The sequence below is a fragment of the Panthera leo genome, chromosome A2 (genome assembly GCF_018350215.1).
Source record: "Panthera leo isolate Ple1 chromosome A2, P.leo_Ple1_pat1.1, whole genome shotgun sequence".
In the NCBI taxonomy this organism is placed as follows: Eukaryota; Metazoa; Chordata; class Mammalia; order Carnivora; family Felidae; genus Panthera; species Panthera leo.
The window spans coordinates 101,021,330-101,040,623 of record NC_056680.1 but is presented as its reverse complement, the minus strand read 5'-3'; the positions used below and the strand labels follow the sequence as shown (position 1 = coordinate 101,040,623).

General features: G+C 36.5%; 1 protein-coding gene across 5 annotated transcripts in view; it reads right to left on the bottom strand.

Annotated features, from left to right (window-relative positions):
* The window catches only part of NXPH1 (neurexophilin 1), a 633,630-nt gene that overhangs the window by 392,119 nt on the left and 222,217 nt on the right, over window positions 1–19,294 (bottom strand). The window lies entirely within an intron of this gene.

The window sequence follows — 19,294 nt, the reverse complement described above, 5'->3', positions numbered from 1 at the left end:
CAGCTACTTGAGAAGAAAATGTTTTTACCGCACCAATTCTGTGCAACACTCAAAATACCTTTAAAGGAAATAACACCAGATGAAAATCTATTACTGCCAGGTATGTTACACAATGCATATTATTTTGTCCTCCCAACTCTTAAAGGTCATTAGCCCCATTTTGCAACCCAGGCAACCAGGCCCTGAGGGGAGGGGTCAGTAATTCACCTAAGATTATAAGGATTGCAAAGGAGTCGCTGGGATCCTGACAAAGTCTGTCACAGGCCACAAAGCTGGTGTGCCCTCGGTGTTGCATGGCTGCCTTTTTCTGAAGGTTTTAAAGGAGATGGGGCACCTGGGTGGCTTAGTCAGTTAAGCATCCGACTCAATCTTGGGCTCAGGTCATGATCTCACAGCTCGTGGGTTCAAGCCCTGCGACAGGCTCTGCGTTGACAGTACGGGGCCTGCTTGGGATTCTCTCTCCCTCTCACTGTCCCTACCGCACTCGTGCTCACCTGCTCTCCCTCTCTCTCTCTCTCTCAAAATAAATAAATAAAATTTAAAAAAATAAAGGAGGAAGTTAACTGATCCTGTAAGAAGTTGGAAAGTAAGCCCTTTTTAGGAAAAAGGGGAATAATTACATTGCATTTATTTATTCATTTATTTATTTACATTTAAGAATTTACAAAGCATACCTTTTTAGGAATCTGATAAAAGCAAATACACATACAAACAATACCATGTGATAATCACAGAGGTTTCAAGTGCCCCAGAAGCACAGGGACCCAAACCCAGGTTCTTAACTCCTGAACTAATGGCTACTGGCATTTCTTATATATCTGTGCTACATTACAACTTCTCACTCTATATAGTGACTGAACAGGAAACAGAGAGTGTGAGTTCTAGGGTTAAACTCCTTGTATTAACATCCTGCCTTTGCCATTTGATAGCTGTAACCCTGAGCAAACTCTATTACCTCTTTATATCCCAGTTTCTTCATCTGTAAAATGGGTACAATAACAAGTGTCCAGCTCATACACTATGAGAATCAAATGAGCAATAATGTATAATAAACCTTTTAGCCTAGTGCCTAGCAGAGAACAGGAAATAAATGTTAACTATCATCATTAGTTATTTTTTAATATTTTTTTAGATGTTTATTCATCTTTTAGAGAGAGAGAGAGAGACAGTGTGAGCAAGTAAAGGGCAGAGAGAAAGGAAGACACAGACTCTAAAGCAAGCTCCAGGCTCTGAGCTGTCAGCACAAAGCCCGATGCGGAGCTCAAACTCACGAACCGTGAGATCATGACCTGAGCTGAAGTTGGAGGCACTGACTGACTGAGCCACCCAGAGGACTCTAACTATCATCATTAATTTTGAAAAGAGTTTACAATCAAGGAGTTTCCTCCCTTTATGCTATTTGACTTTGTGTAGTTTTGTTAGTAAAGCAATATCTGGTAGGCTGTATTTTCCCAAGAGGGTCAAAATACTAGCTCCCATCACATGTAGTCTTCTACCATGTGACCATGCCACTCCCTCATAAAGAGGCAGTATTTGTTTCTGACAACGTGAGGCTGTACTAGTTCTAGATGTATCCCTTAACTGACCTGTTAGCTTTTACTTCCTGCCTTCTAGACCACTCTCTAACTCAGCCACCATGCTGTGAGGAAGTACAAGTAACCTCACCGAAGTACCCATATGGCAAGAAACCATGGCCCCCAGCCAACACTCGCAGCTGAACTCCCAGCCGACAACCAGAGCCAACTTGCAAACCAGGTAAGTGAGCAATCTAGGAAACAGACTCCAGAGCCCATCTAACCCCACATGGACCAGAATTAAACAGTTCCTTTGAAACTCTGCCTAAATGGCAGATTATTGTATCAAGTTTCTATGTTTGGGGATAGTTTGTTATGCAGTAGTAGATATCCAGAACATATGTAGCACTTTATATAATCACTCTTTTTTTGCACTTTCTTGCTGCTCACCTTCTCTAAGTATGCCCATCATAAAGATACTTCTTATTTTAGGATTTATAACTGTTACACATGCTTAGTGCCTACTGTTTGCTAATCACTGGACTGTCCTGGATGGAGGGAGAAGGAAATTATACATTGCATAAGTAAACGTGTTCCTGCCCCTAGGCAGTGACAATATAGTTGGGAGAAATAACTACCCATATGCAGAAGTAGCCAAAACACATGGTTACCAAATATTTAATGCCAGTAAAGGGTTTACAAATTCTGGAAGCCTAAATCGGGTCCATTTGTTCCAAATACAGATAAAAGGCTAAGCAAGGGATACATGGGCAGGACCCACTTAGTTATGTAATGCCTCCCAAGAGTTAGATTTAAGCCAGATTTTTCAAGGACAGCAAAAACAGGGTAAATATACAAATAGAAGGCAGAGAATATATTCTGTAAGTTAGAAATGGCTATGTGAAGGTTCAAAACTAATAATGAACAAGTCATAGACAAGACTTGTGAAGGAGACTGCTTACATTCTAGCAGAGGGTCCTTGCCAAGAAGAACAAAGGAATGAGGTTGGGGAGATCGGGACAAGGGGTCAACAAATCTCTACTCCAGGCTTTTACAACCTGGTGTGTTTTGGCCTTGGGGAAGTTTTCTTTTCTTCTTTCAGACAGGAGCCTTCTCTCTAGCCCTCAAAGACAAGCGGGCAGAACCGTGACTTAGGGTGCTTCTGTCAAATAACGCCTGGGCTCTTTACAAACTGGCTTGCTGTGTTTTACTCAGCAGTCTGTGTCATCTCTTTTGTGGAATCAGGATTGCTCAAAATCTAGTCGTGTCTTCTGCCTGGTGTCTTCTGTCAGAGGTGTCGAGGCGGATTCCTTACACATCCATCAAAGCGATACACTTCAAAATGGGAACTAAAAGCGTAGTGACCATATCAATAAAAGCTGCTCTTAGTTGATTCACAAATGCAGCTGCCAATGGAGTGCTGAGCAGAAAATAACTCCCACTGGACTTCAGTCTATCAGCTGTGTGTCAGTTTTCCCCAACCAGCGAACTACGTTCACTCCTGACCATTCAAACCACGGGTTCTCGACACCAGCTTGTCTGGGTTGTGTGCTATCTTTTCATTCAGTGCCTTTTATTGAGGATCTACCCTTTATCAGAAATGAAGACAAACTATAGGATCCTATCAACACTGCCATCCAAGGGCTGTCCTTCCCTACTGCCAAGTTTGGCAAAAAAATGGCATCTAGCTATGCCCTGAGCCAAAAGGGACTTAAAGCCCATGTAAATCAGGAAATCATGGCAATTTCCCACCAATGTGAGATCCCCCCTGGAATTCTGATGGAATCAAGAAAATTTTTAAACTGCAATTAGACAAGCTGAGGTCTTACTATTTGTCTCTTTTTTTAAATCCTTAAAATCCTCTTTCACATATTGTTACAAACCCTATTGTTCGAGTGACCAGACTCTACCATTTCAAGCAGAGAGCCTTCCTAGGGAACAAGAGGATTTAAAATTGAAAAAGCTAAAGAATTTAGGAAATAGATCATCCACATTCTGTTTATTTTTTTTAATGTCAAAACAGATATCCTCAGAGCCTCTTTTCTTCCCAAATACTACTTGGCTTCTCCTGAAAATGAGAAAGGAGGCAAAACTATGAGGAAAACATACATAACATGCACTAATAAAAGAGGAGCACTTTTATTTTAAGTGCATCTAGGTATCACAATTCAGGGTGCTGAGGACTGCTGTTCACTTACCTACCCACATACAGCCAAACATGTGAATAACCCATAAGCACAACACCCTTAGCTTCAAATGCAAAGAGCCCTGATGGGATCATCCTGATGGAAGGGAGCCGACCTCACACCATATGGTCCACATCATTCCTCCACTGAGGAGTGCATCATTGCCAGGTTTGGAGCACATCTGTCTCATTAGCATGAAGGTCTGCCCCTGGCTGTTATTGTATTTTTAGACCACATCAGTATTATCCCAAATGCCAGAAAGCTAAAACCTAAACAATGACAGAAAGCAAACATTGACATATCTTTCTTTTTTCTTTTGTTTGTGTCTTCTTTCTTCATTTTATAAGCTCTCTGGGTCCCACATCCTGTGGAGACAAAGATTTTAGCTCTTAACAAGCTTAGCTCTGACCCTAACAACCTCTGTATCTCTTAAGACTTTGTGGATTAAAATCATACTCTGGCTATTAATAGGACCTCCAAAGATTCAAAACTAAATTCCACCTTTAAAGAATTTCTTCTAAGAAATGTGCTTGGAAATAAATATAGTTGAAAAGTTGTCTTAGTGCCATAGGAAATCCCAACACTGATCAGAACACTAGGTGATGATATGAAATTAGTGATATGTCTCAGCTGGGGAGGACCAGTAGACTTCATAGTCCTTATTAAACAGAGCAAATGATTAAGATGATCATGACTCAAGATGATTGATTCCCTTCTTTGAACATGTTAGCTTGATGGTTCATGGTGATTCATTAAACCCACAGAGACAGGCTAGTTGGAAGACTGAAGGACAAAGAAAGTATCAAGTGGATGGATCAACCTGATGTTGGACTGCTATATATATGCTAAATTAGAACACTGAGGAAGTTTGCTGAGCACCCCTCCGTCCCTTTAAAACCAATCTTGGAGGGGCACCTGGGTGGCTCAGTTGGTTGAGTGACCGACTTCGGCTCAGGTCATGATCTAACAGTCCGTGAGTTCGAGCCCCGCATCGGGCTCTGTGCTGACAGCTCAGAGCCTGGAGCCTGCTTTAGATTCTGTGTCTCCCTCTCTCTCTCTCTGCCCCTCCCCTGCTCATGCTCTGTCTCTCTCTCTCTCTCTCAAAGAATAAATAAACATTAAAAAAATTAAAAAATCTAAAAAAAAAAAAAAACAATCTTGGGTTAGGACTGGAACCTGAGTGTAGTTCCTGTAAGCCAAATAATCATGAAACTGGACCAGGCTTCAAGCCAAGGCTACGCCAAATAATATTTAATCTAAGAAGCACTTATTTAACAATAACCATGTACTAGGCAATTCCTGTTCCAGCATTCAAATATAGAAAATTACTAGACTGTGTTTGTTTTTCTAATACACATAAGCAAAAAAATGCCCACCATCTCCCTTAGGGGAAAAAAAAAAAAATATATATATATATATATATATATATATATATATATATATATACACACACACACACATATATGACATTACATGAAAAGCTACAAAATTTCTAATCCTTTGGGATGTCATCTTTTTAAACACCATAAAGGAGATAACTTGTCTGCTGGAATCCATTTTCCATTCATCGTATTAAGGTGGAGAAATAGATTTATTCATCCAGTTCTACCCTTTTCTTTTTCAGCCAAACAGAGCCTGCACAATTTCCAAAGGCAGCCTCACTAAAACTATCTTCTAGTCATGTTTGATAGAAAGAAATTGTTTAAGGGGGCTTTGGTACACATGTTTTTCCCCCTCTTCCATTTTGCAATTACATTTAATTTTTGTTAAAATGGCTGCTAGAGCTCTTAAACAGACTGGTAGGTGATTACTTTTCAACATACTTCACACTTAACCATGATACACTCATCTTTAGAAGGAAAAAGCATATATATATGCTTTTATATGTATATATATGTATATGTATGTATATACATATATATATATTCTTTTCCCCTCCAATCTGATTTGCTTAAAATGTATTGCATATGACCTGAAGTGTAATCTCCTGGGCAAAGAGAAAACACAAGCAGTCTTCAATTAAGGGTAGTTAAATGGTGACATTAAAGGAATTGTGGAAATAAATACAATGCAGTAATCACACAAAACTAAGAAACAAAACAAATTGATTTTTTTTCTATGCACTTACATCCAGTAGAAAAACTTGACAGTACACAGTATATTTTTAAATTGTGGACCTGATTGCCCATTGTAGGGAGAAAACAGTTTAAGAAATCATAACTCTACACTGCACAAGGTTAGTGCTATTTAAAATGCAAAAGCAGGGAGATGGTACCCATTTTACCTGGTATTTTCACCACTTATGCACCCAAGAGCAGACATGTTTATCTTTCACCTTGACATCTGATTGCTGTGCTAATGCCATTTAAAACTAGATGGAAGAAAATTATATTCTCCTAAGGAGTTGACTGACTCTTTAAAGAAAAGAAAAAATAAAGACAGCCATTTTGATTCAAACAAAGTGCTACATAGAAACCAGTAGGCATAAATCGCATCAGGCCTCTATAATTTTTGCTGGGATAATTGCACAGGAACAGTATTTGTGTAATTGTCAGCAGTAATACTCCTGGACCAAGGACCAAGGCCTCCTGCAGATTTCTACAGATCATTACTCTCCTTACAGTTTGTGATTTTTTTGTTTGTTTTTTATTTTATTTTTCTGTTTGTTTGTTTGTTTGTTTGTTTCAAAGATCACTGGAGTTAAGCCAAATGGAATTATTATTCTCACACTTGGAAAGATTCACATGAATTTCTGAAAATTAGAAATAAATTTTGCAGCTAGCCAAACTTACATCCTTTGTTTAAGAAAAAGAGACACCAGAGGGTTGAGGGGGAAAATGTTCAAACAAAATGCACATCTTAAAAGCTGTGGACCTATTTGAACAAATGAAAAGCTAATTTGGTAAATAGGATCAAAGAAGCCATCAGACTGTTTAACCCATAGGGTTTGGATATCGGGAAAAGACATTTGACAATGTTTGTGCAACTGTTTTCTTGCTCATTTCTTTTTCTTCCAAGTTGTTGTAACACATTATAGGAATGCAGAAGCAATGAATTATACACTTATAGTCATAAACAGGGCTCAGAAATATATCTGTATATACAGAATGCTTTTCCCTTTTTTCCAAATTATATACAATAATTTTGCCTTATTTATAACTTAGCAACTTTTATATTATAAGCATGTTATTTGATCCGACTATATCCTTCCATGTTTCTTCTACAAACAGTCTTAATAAATATTAATAAAAGAAAAAATTTTTAACTCCTACGAAATTGTTTGATTGGCATTTTAGTATGTTTTGCTTTCAACAAGTTTGTTCAGATTAGCCAACATTTTGATCATAACATACAATAGCAAACATTTAACAGTTTAGATCCTAGACAAAGAATGAAGTAGACAATTCATTTGCAGAGGAAACACAGATGACAATCATTTAAGAAAGGGCAATTGGCTAGGATATGATGCACTGTCAGCGCAGAGCCTGATGCAGGACTTGATCTTATGAACCATGATATCATAACCTGAGCCGAAAGCAAGAGTCATATGCATAGCTGACTGAGACACCAGTATGCCCCTTAACTAAGACATTTTCAATGATAATGTCGCAGTATCTAAATGTAGAAAATTATGAGAATGAGGATTTGGTGAAACAGACCTCCTTTTATACAGCTGACAGGACAAAAAAAATCGGTAAGAAATTTCTGTAAAACAATTTTTAAATATATATCAAAGATTTTATTTTAAGCTTCATTTTAAACTTTAGTCTGAAAATTTATATCTATCTTAAGGATGACTATACTAAAAATAATAACAAGTTCAGACAAAGATTCATGTATAAAAATACTTATTATTCAAACATCTAAAAATAATAATCATCCAATAATAGAAGCATATCAAATAAGTTATGATATAGTGTGCAACGTGTTATCCACTCATTCACTGGTGTTTTCAAATCCAAAGTTTAAAAGTATGTAATGATCTGGAGAAACATTCACATAAAGTGAAATATACATTCAAGGTGCATGTAATTAATCCCTAAGTTGTTATAACTATAAATATGCACAGGAAAATATGTTAACTTAGTTTCTGAATAGTAGAATATAAGTGATTTTTATTATCCAATCTGTGTTGGTATTTTACCTTGTTTTGCTTATAATATATCTATTCGAGAGCCATTGTTTCTGACATGTCAATACCATACTTTCAAAATCAAGGAACTACAGAAGCATTATTCTTGCCAGTAAGTCTAAGCAGGAGTTAGTAGGATCACCCATATGTCTTTGCCACTGTAAAAAAAAAAAAGACTTTAAGTATGCAAAATATGGCTTACTTCTATAAAATGAATGCTGGGAACTCAAGAGTTGAATAGTAAGATTCTTTTGGAACGCCATTTTAAAATCATTAGTTTTGTTTTAAGTTGAGGTTGCCAGTGAAGTTATTACCATAAGCCAGATCCCTGCAATGTTCTTTTTGCCCCCAAGCATTTCATGTTCTGTCACTTCCCTCTGGAATCACTAATTGTCTCCTAGTTGTTTCTATCCCCTACAGCCATTGATGGCTGTCACTGGAAAGACATATTCTCTAGTGGCTTTAGCCACAAAAACAGAGTTAGTCAGCAGCTTATACCTATTCCTGCTCTCACTAACATCTCTAGATGACCTCAGGCAAGTTTTATAACCACTTATTAGCTGGTCCTCCTCCTTCAAAATTGGGTTGCATTTGATATCATATTCCTACTGGGAAACAAAATAAATATAAATACACCAGATACAAACTTGCATTCTGGGTTCCAATTCTCACTGTTCAATGCTTAGTGTGTCTTTCCACCTTGAGGAAACCAATATAATTTAGGAGAAATTTGAGAAATAATAGTAGTTTAGTGGTTACAACCTCAAACCCAAACTGGACTTCGTAGATGTGAATCCAGCTCTGTCACTCACTATCGATATGATCTTGAGTAAACTGCATAGTCTCTCTGTCTTCTATTTCCTTCTCTGTAAAACAGACTCCATGAGTTAACACATATACAGCGCTTAAAACTGTTTCTGCTATAGAGCAAATATTAGCTATTATTATTACAAAGCATGTATCTTCTTTTTTTCCCAAGGTTATAAATATGTTTACAAAATTCTTGGTTAAAAAAAGTATAGATTACACTGTAATCTGTTCATAAACAGATTGTTTATAAACACTTCCATCTTCGATGAAAGCAAAAAAATAAATAAATAAAATAAAAAATAGAAAACACTTAATCTCTTGGGTTAGTCTTAGAGGTAACTTACTCAAAACAGGATAACACACAACCTAATCTGTTGGGTTAGTCTTTGATAACCATATATTTCCTCAGAAAAGAGCCTGGATAAATAAGGATTCCCATGTAGCTTTGCATGTGTTTATATCTGTCTGCGATGTGAAACTACAGTCCAATAAGAACAGATTTAAAGTAATTACATTTCATTTGAGCTCATGTCAGCCATAAGTTAGCTCAATACTATTTAATAGAGAAATTCATTGCTTTTTGCACTTAATGAGGCCACACTTGATAAGGGACTCGGGTGGGATCTGGAATTGTAACCGTAATGAAATTCAAAGCTTGTGCTCTTGGTTCATTAGGAAACAAGATTTCCATCCAAAGAGAAAAAGACCAACTTGTTTGATTTTTTTAATTTATTTTTTTAAGATGCTAGAAAATGAGTGGGCTTTTATCTTTCAATTATTAAACAGAGAAGTTTCACAACAACTTTGACTTAAAAATAAGTTTTACAAGTGCAATGTATAGTGAACCAAGGTTACTCCTATCATACAATTTTATGAATCTTAACTATAATTTAACTACTCCTTTTACTGATGAAAAAACTGAGGCCCACAAATATAATGTGCTTGCCAATGTCAACAGGTAGTTAGTGTCAAAGACAAGATCAAGTGCAATGACAGAAATTGTATTTATTGAGCAGTTACAAATCATGTATTAGTTCATTCAATCCTCAAAACAATCCCATGTAACAGATGATGAAAAAATGTAAAGGCATAATAGGATTAAGTGACTGGCCAAAGGGCACATAGTAAGCAACAGACTGTAACTGAGATCCCAGGAACTCTGATTCCAGAAACCAAACTCTCAACCCCTGTAACAATACTGACTCCAGTGAACTGGAGAAAGTCCTTCTCATGGCAAAGGCAGCATCAAAGCATTATTACACAGTCTAACTGGAAAACCATCAGAAAATATTAATAGTCCCTTCTCTCTCCGTCCCCCAGCATTTATACAACTGCTTAATAGCCTTCTTAGGAACTTGTAAGTTAACTAGATCAGAGAATTTTGATATCTGGAAAAAAAATCTGATAGTCATTGCATTCTTCTAGATTCTTTACAACAAAGAACATACCTTATTGAGGTGGAATTTTTCTTGGAGAAAAACTATCATTGCACAGCTTGCTCCCCCAAACCAGGGCAATGCTAAACATGTTAACCCAAGCAACAATGGACTATACTAGAAAAACTGATCATTGAGGCACAGCAAAGTCCATGAACAGGAAACTTGCTTTTTAAATGAATGTCACCTTATTCAGTTATGTGACCTGAAAAATGTTGCTAAATTCTTTGTCTGAACTACTGGGAGAATAAGATTTATACCTTTTTATTCACTCATCCATTTATTATACATCTATTTTGTATAGCAGCAGGAGGTCTATCACTAAGCTAGATATAGGTAGATGTGAGTTTACTGAGAAGCTAATGTAGCTTGAGCTTTAGGAACCTCATTTGCCTGGGCCCCTCCTAGGGAAGCGCTGGAGGAAGAGGACAATAATGCACTTTCATAATCATCTATTTTGCAAAATTGTGCAAAAGAAGATATATTAACTACAATCAAATAAGGCCACCATCTCTTTCCCCTCAGATCTCCCCTATGTCTCACTTCCTTTCCTTGTGTGCCATGGCTTTGGAGTGACTGTAGGGATGTTGGCACCCACCTAAGGAAAAACTGAGTTGTGAATAGTTACATTTAGTTGGACATTAATGGGATATATTTATGTAGTACACAGTCATTTCCATGTAGACTAACCATATCTCAATTTAGGAGGAGTCTAGGAATACTCCCACTTCTCAATGTGCCCATTCACTTACAGTGACCCCACAGAAGTCCAGAGCCAAGTTCATTTCACAGTATAAAAATTCCCTGCAACTTCTGGCACCAGAAATACATGAGAAAAGAGACACAAGGTTTGAAATGTATAGAGCCAAATATCATTATTATTGTTGTTCTTATTCAAATAGAAATATCCCCTAGAGAATCTAATACTTTTAAGTTCCCATTAGGAGGCATTAGTTGACAATTCACCAAAATGTAAATAAACTAATGGTAGGAGGTGGAAAAAACATGAGCGGTCACTGGAAAATAAATGATCAGAAAAGTAGGCAAGCCAAAGACAAAATGATTGCTCTGAGTTCTGGATGCTGCTAAGTTAGTAATATGAGAACTTTTAGTGAGTGTCAGAATCACCTGGAATTTTTGTTAGGAAATACATCTTTTCAAGCTCGTCTCCAGACCTATGAAAACAGAATATCTGGTTGTGAGGCCAGGGAAAATGCAAGTTGCATTTAAATTAAAACATTCTGTTGATTGTAAGGTAGATAGTTCATAGATCACACTTTGGTCTATGGTGACAAATTTCTAAAAAAGCTAATCCAATTAATTCAGCTGGAATATTCACAGCTATATGACCAGAAGCCTGACAACCACCAATGAAGAATATCCCCATCTGGTTTCAATAATGATCTGACAGAACCTACTTTTCTCCATGTTTGCAATTTTCTTTCCCAGACTCAATTGCCCTTTGGGGTGAATAGGAAAAACATACATTAATGTACTCAGTTTTGTAAAGGAAGAAGAAACAACTACAGGAATACTTGAGTATTCTTTCAAAGGTTAATGTGTGGATCTTTTTGGCACTTACACATCTAAACTATTACAACAAGGTGCACAGCCATAATAAATATAAAAAAGAAATTTCTGCTTTACACACTGATCCAAGAGCAAGCTTACATGGTGTGCATAATCACTGATATTTTAATTAGCTTGCATCAAAAGATCTCTGACCTTTTGTTCCAATCTTTAGGGTGAGATCAAAAGTGCAACAGCTGTTCTCCCTACACACAGTGAGCATTTAGCCTACACACAAAAAGGTGACTTTTTTTTTGTTCATCAACATAATTAAGCCCAGATATTGACTGTCTGTGTCAGACTTTGGCCAAGAGCTAACTTGTATGAAAGTTTGACGTAATCGTATTAAGGGCTGACAGCACTTAGTTGCCATGAACTGAATAAGAAAAATGATACCAATAATGTAGGTATATACTCTCTACTGCATGCTAATAAGCTAATTGGAGTCTAAGCAGTTGATATTTATAATTTCTATATTTTAATTACAAAAATCATCAATATTATAATTGCTGAGTATTACTTCCTTTAAATATTAAACAACTAATTGACCTAATTGAGCAGAATACTGCTAAGAGTATTTTTTTTACCCACAGAAGAAGGCAATCATCTGGAGGTTAGTATTTTGTTTTAATTAGAACTATTGTGTATGAAGTGTCCATATGCATATGTCCTCTAAGTAAAATCCTGTGTCCAACCATCTAAAAGAGGACAGGTTTTTTCCTGATGAGGTATACATTATTACTTGGAACATTTCTCTAATGCTATTTTTCTTCTTTCTGCTGAGAAATATTTTATTCTGAGCAATATAAATAATTGGAACTTGTGGAGTAGATGTGCAGTACAAATATGTACAAGATCATCTAACCCAACACTATCATGCACTGATAAATAAAAATGCACCCTGGGGTGCCTGGGTGGCTCAGTCAGTTAAGCATTCAACTTCAGCTCAGGTCATGATCTCACAATCCGTGGGTTCAAGCCCTGCATTGGGCTCTGGGATGACAGCTCAGAGCCTGGAGTGCTTCAGATTCTGTGTCTCCTCTCTCTCTGCCTCTCACCTACTCATGCTCTTGTGTGTGTATCTCTCTCTCTCTCTCTCTCTCTCTCTCTCTCTCTCTCTCTCAAAAAGAAATAAGCGTTATTTTTTTTAATGGACCCCAATGTACCAAACAGAGCCAGGACTGGAACTCAACCTACCACTCCCCGCATGCTGCTTCTGTTTTGCAAGCTACTCTTTGGGATAAAATTTTTCTTACATAATATTTCTCTTCCTTTCTTTTGGACCCTGATTTACACCGAAGAGATGTTTCTCTAGCAGCTGTTTGATAATATGTTGTTCATCCGTTAGATTTCAGCTCATGTTTCGTATCCTGGGAGAACAGAAAGATGCTGTTTTCCTTAGCAAAACAGCAAAGATGAGCAGATACCTTTCAAGAAATTATTCTGTTAAGGTCAAGCTTGACGAAGGCAGTCAAACAAGCTTCCCTAAGCTTCTACATTCAAAAAAAAAGTGGGAGAGGGACAAGACGCATTGTATGTAACAAGGTATTATATGTACGTACATTTTCCAAAGGGTGTATCTACATAATTTTTCCTGACTTCTGAAAAATCCACAAGACAAACGCTTCATGTATACATTGGTTACAGATGATGAAAATCACTCTTTAAACCATAACATAATGTTCCAGTTAAAGAAATAACAGGCGCTATAGCACTGAGAAATAAAATAAAAAGGAGCATAATAAAAATTCATATAAATAAAAAAGCTATAAAAATCCATCTAAATCACACTATAATATGCCTATATGTTCTACTTACAATACCGCGCTGCACTCCTACCTTCACCATCCTTTTGTTTAGAACATATGTATTTGGTGTCTTCAGACAGTGATTGCTTCAAATGCAAAGCATCTTCCCATGCACAAATATGTTTCTTGAAGAGGTCTCAAAAGACCCTTTGAGTCTTTCCAAGAATTTAAGAATCCAAGAATTCAAGAATTTATGTCCTTGTCTATATAAAGCAGAGGTTCTCAACTGGGAGTGATTTTGTTTCCCAGGGGACATTTGGCAATGTCTAGAGACATTTCTTATTGGCACAAGTAAAGTGTACTATTAGCAACCAGTGCTTAGAGGCCAGGGATCCTGCTAAAATCTCTACAATTCACAGAACAAGGAATTATCTGACCCCAAATTATCCAGAACAAATAAGCTAATGCAACAGCTACTATGCATTCTCTGGAATGACATGAAATTTTTTCACTAAATTTATTGAAAAATGTGTGTTTCAGTCTTAATCACTTGTGCCACTACCTTGAGTCACTGGGCAAATTTCTTAGTAAGAGACAAAATGTGCAGCAGCAAAAACACTAGGCTTGGGAGCCTGGAGAGTTGGCTTCTGTAGCTATAGCTCTGTCACTAAGTAACTGTGTGAACTTGGGTAATTGTTGGGTAAGTCTGTTGACCTCTCATGCTCTGAACTATTTCATCGAAAAATGAGAGAACCAAGCTAAGTTAATTCTAGAAAGACTTTCTAGCTCTAAAATTCTATCATTCACAAGAGAAATCAAATCACAAGTTTAAAAAAAAATTAAGATAAATGGCTGTGCAATCAGTGAAGAAAATAACTAAAGAGTACATACAGTAAGGGCGCCTGGGTGGCTCAGTCGGTTGGGTGTCCGACTTCAGCTCAGGTCACGATCTTGCGGTCCGTGAGTTCGAGCCTCGTGTCAGGCTCTGGGCTGATGGCTCAGAGCCTGGAGCCTGTTTCCGATTCTGTGTCTCCCTCTCTCTCTGCCCCTCCCCCATTCATGCTCTGTCTCTCTCTGTCCCCAAAATAAATAAATGTTAAAAAAAAAAAAAAGAGTACATACAGTAGTCCCTCTTTATCAGTGACACGTATGTTCCAAGGCACCTCAGTGGATGGCTGAAACCACAGATAGTACCAAACCTTATATATACTGTGTTGTTTTCAGGTAAAGTTTCATTTATAAATTAGGCACAGTAAGAGATAATAATAAAATAGGAAAATTATAACAATATACTGTAATAAAAGTTATGTGAATGTGGTCTCTCTCAAAATATACTATACTCACCCTTCTTTTTCTTGTGATTCTGTGAGATGATGAAATGCCTTATGGAAGTGAAGTGAATGACACAGGCATTATGACATAGCTTTAGGCTACCACTGACCTTCTGATGATAGGTGAGAAGGAAGATCTGAATGGTGATTGGCCTCAGGTAACTGAAACCATGGAAAGTGAAACTAGGAATAAGGGAACCTACTGTACATTAAGTGTATAACTGCATTGCTTCAATCAGTTGGTGAGCATTTACTGGGCATCCATTATATGCTTAGCACTCTACTTGATAATATGAGGATATAAAAGAATTGGACACTGTGCATCTCTGAGTGAAACAGATTGAGTTATTGAAATTCAATAAAGAGTTGTGTTTGTTTTTTGGTTTTTGGTTTTTTTTTTTTTTTTTTCAAAGTGTAACATGCAGACTATCACATCAAGACATCCTGGGATCTTTAGTAAAATACAAATTCCTTAGTCTTAGTGGTTTGGGATCTCTGACAATTTGGCCAAACACATTTTTTGCAATCACTCTCAAATGATTATTATGCCTACTATAGTTTAAAACCCACTGAATTAAAAATTAGTAAGAGAGTTTGTGTTATACTTCTTTAGTCTTGATTACTCATAAAATTCTAAAGGAACATTCCTGGCAGGTCAGAATAGTTGAAGGAAAGTCCATAGTGGGTAAGCTGGGAGCTTAAATAGATGAGTTTTGAAAAACAAGATGGGAGGAGCCAGGAAAGGTATTCATGTGGAGTTTCAACATGAGCAAAGGCACAGATGTGGGAGTAAATGAGATGTAATTACAAGTCAAGAAAAAGTCCCAGAATACCTGTATTGGTTTTGAGCAGAAATAAAAAGTGAATTAGCTGTATATATGTATGGCAGAACCAATTTGAAAATGTCTATCCCCCTGCCAAAGGATGAGAATCATGAAAAAAAAAAATATTTCAAAGATATTTAAATCCTCTTTAAATGCTGTCTGCCTGAAATATGTTTCACCAAATTTTAGGCTACATATGCCATTCAAGAAAAAAATAAAATTACCCGATGCATTAGAACATCTAGATCTCAAAGTCTACTAATTCATTTCATTTCTCAAGAGCACATGGTTATTTGATGATCTTATATCCCTCTAGTACACATTATTTTTCTAGCATAAACTCATATACAAAATGTTGTTCCTATATTGGCCATTTTTATACACTCTAACATGATTTTTCCTCTTGAGGAATAGGAACTGAGAGGTTTTTTCCCCCCAAGCCCAAAGATATTTTCACTTGACTTGTTGTGTAATATAAACAATTTCATTTGTTAATTTGTTATATGGAATACTTCATTGATTTCTAATTTATTTCCATTGTGGTCAGAGAATATGCTTTGTGTGACTTGAATACCTTTAAATTTATTGAGGCCCAGCGTACGATGCACAATGTTCTCAAACTTGTTTCAAACATTTTGTCCATCTTTGCTCGTTTCAAGTAGAAGTATAAATTCAGCCCCTATTGCTTCATTTTTACTGGATGCAGAAGTCCCAGTTCAAGTAGATTACTTTAAATATATTATGATGCCTAGAAATTACTTGACTCAATTTCATTAATATTATTTTTGAGCCTTACACAGAAATATCAGTTCTTATTGTAACTATGAAAATAATAGGTTAAATTTATAATGTTGTTCTAAGTTCTTAATACAATCAACCTAGGGAATATTTTCAAATACCACTATTCTCAGATGCTTAAAAGAATCACCATCAACATCCCCATGGCACTGGAGATGTATTTTGATAATTAAGTTAATTTCATGTGATTCCACGATGATCTTGTAACACCATTAACCTCCTTCACCAAATCTGCTAGTAAATATAAAATTAATGTGTGATAGGATTTTATATTTTCCAGAGTATATAAAACAAAAATGATTCTATCAAAAACCATCTTTTTGGCTAAGTAAACCATTATATAAAATAAAATATAAAGGCTTACTGGCTTGCATAAATTCATAAGAAGAAATGCCATGTAATTTAAGTCACGAATGAAAACATATATAATTCATATATTCAGTCTCTTGTCCTAAGAGTTACCAAAGATGAGAAGAAGACTCAGTTCCTTCCCTTCATAAGCTAAAAGTATAGAAAAAGAATGAGAAGTGTTATCATGTTACAATAACAGTGTTGTATGGGACAGATGGCAGCTACATTTGTGGTGCGCATAGCTTAATATACAGAGAAGGTGAATCACTATGTTGTACACCTGGAACTAGTATAACATTGTGTGTCAGCTACATTCAAAAAACCTTTTTAAAAAGAAGTGTTACCATGAATTATCATGAGATCCACTTGTAAAAAAATATTTGCAACCTCCGTTTTTGGTTGAAGACATGGATTTGGTGATATTAATACAAGCTTACTGGTAATACAATCAAAACAAGCTTTATTTCCAACCGTAATGATTCCTTAAGTTTGTATCTAAATGTCAGAAGAATGCTATTGCCAATACTACATATTATAGAGATCCTTATTCATAATGTGTGGGAGCTATATTTCTGAAGCCACCGTCAGAGTCTTTATAAACTTTATATAAATTTTACAGATAATTCCTTTTTATTTCATTTAGGAAAGATACAAACAGTACAGACAGATGTAGGTAATCTCTTTTTTCCTATTTTTTTTATCAAAATAGTCATCACTTTAAAAGTGAAACAGTAAGTACATAAGTGCATACAAGACAAAACAGTGGTCTCCCCATCATGCCCCACTCCCCAGTCCTGTTCTTCAGCTATAACTACTTTCTAGTTTTAGCTGTTTCTCTTTGTAATTGCCTTAATGTTTCCAAATATAAATACTTATTTTTTATTTGTTGAGTTTAGATATTATTTTTTGACTTCTTGTCATTTTAGATGAGAATTTAGTTTCTCACCACCATCCCTCAACTCCTTCCTTTCCACCCACCATCTTCCCAGTAGAATGAAGTTACTATTTGGGGGTACACAGGTAATCAGTGATTAAATAATTTTAACTGTGTCATATTGTTCAACCAGACAAATAATGAACAATGATGACATTTTCCTTACTATCCATGTGTTTTCTTGAAGCTCTGTGTGTCATTTACTTAGATTCACATGAACTATCGCTAATATTTTCTTTTGTTACCACAGATCTATCAAAAACCAATAATATTTTTCATATTCAAACACATCAAATAATCTAAGAGTTTTCATTTCTTTCCTGCAGACCCTCCGATGGCCCTTCATCCTCCGTTCAATTCATAACAGGCCTGATGCACTGTTGTCATCTTCTAACATCCAAACTAAACTGCTCTGACAACATTTCCCAAGATGATCTTTGAATTGATATCTTTGTCTACCATGGCTGGCAGTATCGAGACCTTCCTTCAAGAATGCATGTAATTTTGGGATGCCTGGTTAGCTCAGTTGGTTAAGTGTCCAACTTTGGCTCAGGTCACAATCTCATGGTTCGTGAGTTTGAGTCCCACATCAGGCTCTCTGCTGTCAGCATGGAGCCCGCTTTGGATCTTCTGTCCCCCTCTCTCCCTGCCCCTCCCCTGCTTGTGCAGTCTCTCTCTCTCTCTCTCTCTCTCTCTCTCTCTTCCTCTGTCTTTCTCTCTCTCTCTCTCAAAAATAAATAAACATTTTTTAAAAATAAAAAAATAATGCATGACATTTAGTAATTCATCACTTACATATAATACCCACTGCTCATTCCAACAAGTGCTCTCCTTAATGCCCATCACCCATTCTACTCCTAAAACCAATCCTACACTATATGTTAACTACCTTGGATTTAAGTTTTTAAAAATAAATTTTAAAAACAAACATTAAAAAAAGAAAGAGAAAGAGAAACATCATCCATATATTAAGTACGGCACAGGAAATGATAAGGTTCTTTAGCAGATATTTCTGATAATTAGCTTAGTATTCGATTATATACATGAAAGAAATCATCTTAATAAATATGAAGTGAACAACAACAACAACAACAACAACAAAAGAATACATGTAATAGCTTCCATGTAGGCAATGTGGAGAACTTCTGTCACTCAGCAAGTTTGGGGAGGGTGGTGAGGGCAGATATTTAGGATAGGTACTGTTTGTTGACCTTATCCATGCTATGAACACCCCCAAGTACTTGACATACATTACATCATTCATCCTCACTACATCTCTTTGAGCATGGTGCCCATTATTATTATCCCTATTTTACAGATGAGGAGATTGAGACTCATAAACATTCAGTAACTTATCCAATGTCACACAGATAGAGTACCAGAACCTAGTTTCAGACCCATGTTTTATCTTGCCCCTAACATATGCTCATAACCATGTTAGTGCAGTATCACTACAGTGTTTGAGGCATAGTCAGCTCTGATTTCTGGGGGAAAAGATAGGAAGGGCCTAGCAGAGAAATGGAAGGCTTGCCCCTCTTAAGGAAACATTTTAGCCCCAGCTTGCCACTTGCTAGTCAGATATCCTTGGGAAAGTCACATGACATTTAACAGTAATCATCATGAGAACCAGCATTTATTGAACATTTATACCTAACAAGGCA